Source organism: Sinocyclocheilus anshuiensis, unplaced genomic scaffold (assembly GCF_001515605.1).
Source record: "Sinocyclocheilus anshuiensis isolate Anshui unplaced genomic scaffold, SAMN03320099.WGS_v1.1 scaffold852, whole genome shotgun sequence".
Lineage (NCBI taxonomy): Eukaryota > Metazoa > Chordata > Actinopteri > Cypriniformes > Cyprinidae > Sinocyclocheilus > Sinocyclocheilus anshuiensis.
Genome location: NW_015552578.1, coordinates 127,582 through 131,597, shown reverse-complemented (window position 1 = coordinate 131,597; position 4,016 = coordinate 127,582). Strand labels below are relative to the sequence as shown.

The 4,016-nt window shown below is 36.0% G+C and overlaps 1 protein-coding gene across 2 annotated transcripts in view; it reads right to left on the bottom strand.

The window, feature by feature from the left end:
- Positions 1–1,775, bottom strand: part of LOC107665208 (guanylate-binding protein 1-like) — a 58,941-nt gene extending 57,166 nt beyond the window's left edge. For both annotated transcript variants that reach the window (XM_016455994.1, XM_016455993.1), the window contains exon 1: positions 1,651–1,775. The gene's annotated coding sequence lies outside the window, so the exon portion shown is untranslated. The remainder of the gene's footprint in view (positions 1–1,650) is intronic.
- Between the last annotated feature and the right edge of the window lie 2,241 nt (positions 1,776–4,016).

The following is a 4,016-nucleotide window of genomic DNA, read 5'->3' as shown; positions in this document are numbered from 1 at the left end:
GTGCTGAACAAATACACACAAATTTAAAATACTACAGTAACTGTAGTGTATTAGAAGTAAAAAAGTTAAGGTGGGTTGAGAAATATTTCAATAATTCTACACTACACGATACAGTAATTTCTGCAAGTTTTTTTTTTTTATTTCTTTTTTACAATCTGTATGTACATATAATACTTTTTTTTAAATAGACTATCATCAGAGCCGATTGCCTCGTGGGCTGCACTCCAACATGTAGCATGACCACGCTTTGGGTGACTCGAGCACCTTTCCCGATCCCTTCCCCCTCTCCATACCACTTCACTTCTTGTCTGTCTGTACTACCCTATTGCAACAAAGGCAAAAATGGCAAGCAAACACACACACACACACACATATATATATATATATATATATATATAAAATCAATATTCTATTTATTAAAGCCAAGCATGAATCTCATCAAGTTAGTGTTTTTAAGCATTTTACATTTATTCCAAAATATTATCTCAAGGCAGTAACAATTTTAAAAATATATTTTATTTGTGAACTAATGTTCAGCTATTCTTTAAAATAGTTAACTTTTAACTATTTGAATTTTTCAGATCATGAGTCATCGAAGCTCTGTAAATATTGGTCACAGACACAGATTTATTTTCCATTTCACCAAGCTGATTACTCACTAAAAACTCCCACAGATCACGTTTTCATGCCATTTTAAGTCTTATTTTGACGTAACAAATTGGTTATATTGTTATATTGTTCATTCAGAACATGCACAAATGCAAAATATGGGCTTTATCGCATGAACCAATCACAGACGAACACTCATATCCAATCATATCGCTATGGAGGCATTGCCTCTTCTCACGTGATTTTCCCCCATTCATTCTCATTTACCCCCCACGCTTTAATTGGTCTGTTAAAACTCAATGGGCTCAGGGGAGGCGAGAGAGACACGGACTCCCGCTGTTACTTTACCTGCTGGTGTCACTTTTGGACAGTGTTTCTTTAGAGAAATTAGTGATTTATATGCTTTTTAATGTTATTTTTTTAATATTGGTTTTATTTTTGTATTACACATTTTTTTCACATCTGATTTTTTTGAGGAGACACTGCCTCCCTTGCCTCCTCGGAGGAAACACCCCTGATGTATATACAGTATATATCACACATGTAGCAGTGCGATATGGCTGTATATCGGCAATCAGATTCAAGGATGAGAAAGAACTGTTGTCTGTGTGTGTGTGTGTGTGTGTGTGTGTGTGTGTGTGTGTATATATATATATGAATTGTTCCAATTTCTAATAGGTTTCATATAGGTTTTTACTTTATATGACCATATATTTCATATATGGATTGCATATGTATATGTATATTACATTTGCATCTGGCCTTTTCCCCTTTTAAATATAAATATAACCCTCACAGGAAACAAACCCAGAAAACCCTTAGATTTATTAGGGAGATACCTCAGGTGTACGAGTGTAAAGAGTAATACAATTAAATTACCAACATGAAATCACACTGGTTCATTATCAACCTTCTGAAGCAATTTAAACATGAATAATCCACTGATGTGCTTAAGTTGAATGTAAAACATTGGACAAGGTGCCTGCTTTTAGAAGAGCTGTACAAATGCTATAATAGACAGAATAAATTAGTATCACTTACCTTTTTGCTTAACTTCACTTCAGTAGATTGATCTCAGTAACTGAGTTGTATAAATGTTGTGGCTTCCTGATACTTTACCCTCTTAATGCTAATTGGTCTAGAGTGAGATAGGGAATGGCTCCGGTCTTTCAGTATCTCTCTGGTTATTCTCTGTGGCTGACTTGCACCTCCTTCTATTGACAGTGTGTTAATGTCTTACTCTTATTTTCACTTTCAACATCAGTAGCTGCAACATGTGATAGCAGATACAAGAATATTGGGTTGTTGTTTTTTTAGAATGTGCAACCACATACACACATTTAAATAAAGAGAAAAAAACATGAAGGGTTTTCCTTTGGATTAAACAATACAAATATTTGGGAATAGTACTTCATGATAAAATCAGTTTTGAAGCAAACACTGAGGTTATTATACTGAAAGCTCTTCAGCTTATATTTTTGGGGAAACTGTATTTTTAACATGGATGTCTCTTTTATGAAAATGTTTTCTACTTGTTTCATTGATTTTGTCTTACCTTTTTTCATTATTTGCTGGTATGGCAATCTTAATGTAAGAAATAAGGTTAACTTGAACAGTATGGTTAAGATGTGTAGCAGGATAGTGGGGACTAATTTAAGGACTATAACACAAATTTATGGAACAAGGATTACTAAGAAAGGCTGATTAGTCCTCTCCGAAGCTGAACACCCATTGTTTAATGAGTTTCAGCAGCTTCCGTCAGGTCAGAGTTACAAACTCCCCTTGTGTGAAACAAATGAATATGATTTATTATTATTATTTTTATTCCTTAAGTCATCATGTTTTTAAATAATTCATTACAATGCATGTCAGTATTGTGTTTTTATGTATGTATGTATGTATGTATGTGTACTTCTCACTACAAAACAAATAGCCTTTTTAAGGACTAAAGTTAAAGTTGAGTTGAGTTTTATGTGGGATACCATACTACACAGATTGGAATGGCATCTTGTCTTAGAAATGTTTTTTTTTTCTCCTTCTGATGAAGTTCTTTGTAAACTCCCAACAATGGCTGGCTGCACTTCCTCAAGGGTTATCAGACACCATGAAAAGAATAAGGAAAATATTATTGTTATTATTATTATGATGTTACCTTGAAAAAGCCAACTTGCTTATCTGCTATTTAAGCTTCTTCTTCTTCTGAGCCAAAATTTTGTCTGTATCTCCTAGAGCTTTAAAGCTACAACTAGCAAACTCGGGTCAGACCTTTAGACTGTTCTGAAGTTAGTTGCTATATCTTTTCTAACTGATCTGGCTTCTAGTTTTCATTAAATGGAGAATCAAAACTATGAAAAGTCCCATAGATTTTCAATGAGGGGGTCAAAACTTTTGTACTGTAAGACTTATAGGGTGTCTAAGCTGTCTATCACCAGCAAAGCTTAATGACTATCCTAGGACAACATGCTAAATCATGCTAAAAACATACTAAAACATGTTAGTAACGTGCTAATCATGCTAAAACATGCTAATTGTGTTAAAAAACATGCCAGCAACATGTTAATCATGCCATCTGCTCTGCTGTGGTGGTCTTCAGTCCCACCTGCTCCACCCTGGTGGTCCTCAGCTCCTCCCCGGCTTCCTGCTCTGCCAGCTCCACCCTGGCTTCTTATTCTGCCGGCTCTGATCTGGTGGTCTTCTGCTCCACCTTGGCTCTCTGTTCCGCCGCCTAGGAACTGATTGCATGCACACCTGTTTCCTGTCAGTGGACTATTTAAGCAGCACACAAACACATTCACTTTGCGAAGTCTTGTTCAACTGTTAGTGGGCACCACTTGTTTGTTTGCCTTGCCTTGTTGATACCTTGTCTCGTCTTGTCTTGTCTGTTTTTTGGAACTTGGACTGTTTCATTGTTTTTTAGTGATTGTTTGCTGGTGTTTGACCCTGCCTGTCTCGACCACGATCAGTTTAATAAAGCTTGCACTTGGATCCACAACCCCATTGTCAGACCCAGTCTGTTTACATCATGCTAGAAACATGTTAAAAGTGTTAAACATGTTAACATGTTAAAAATATGCTAGAAACATGATAACAACATGTTAATCATGCTAAAATATGCTACTCATGCTAAAAACGTGCTAAAAACTTACTAGCAGCATGGTAATCTGAGGCTTCCAGCTTCATTACCGTTTGGACGTTCTTGCTTACTGCTCTGCGCTTTGCTCCCTATTTCTGTACTTTTCTCAGATTTTTCTAAGATTTTTACTTCAGCAGATCAGCACAGTGCTCAAACAACACATTTTTGGTACAAACACTAAAACTAAAAACTCTTTGGGACTGGAATAATACCACGAAAAAGAAGACTTTGACTCCCACTGCCAGAAGCTTACATTCCGGAGAAGGAAAAACAC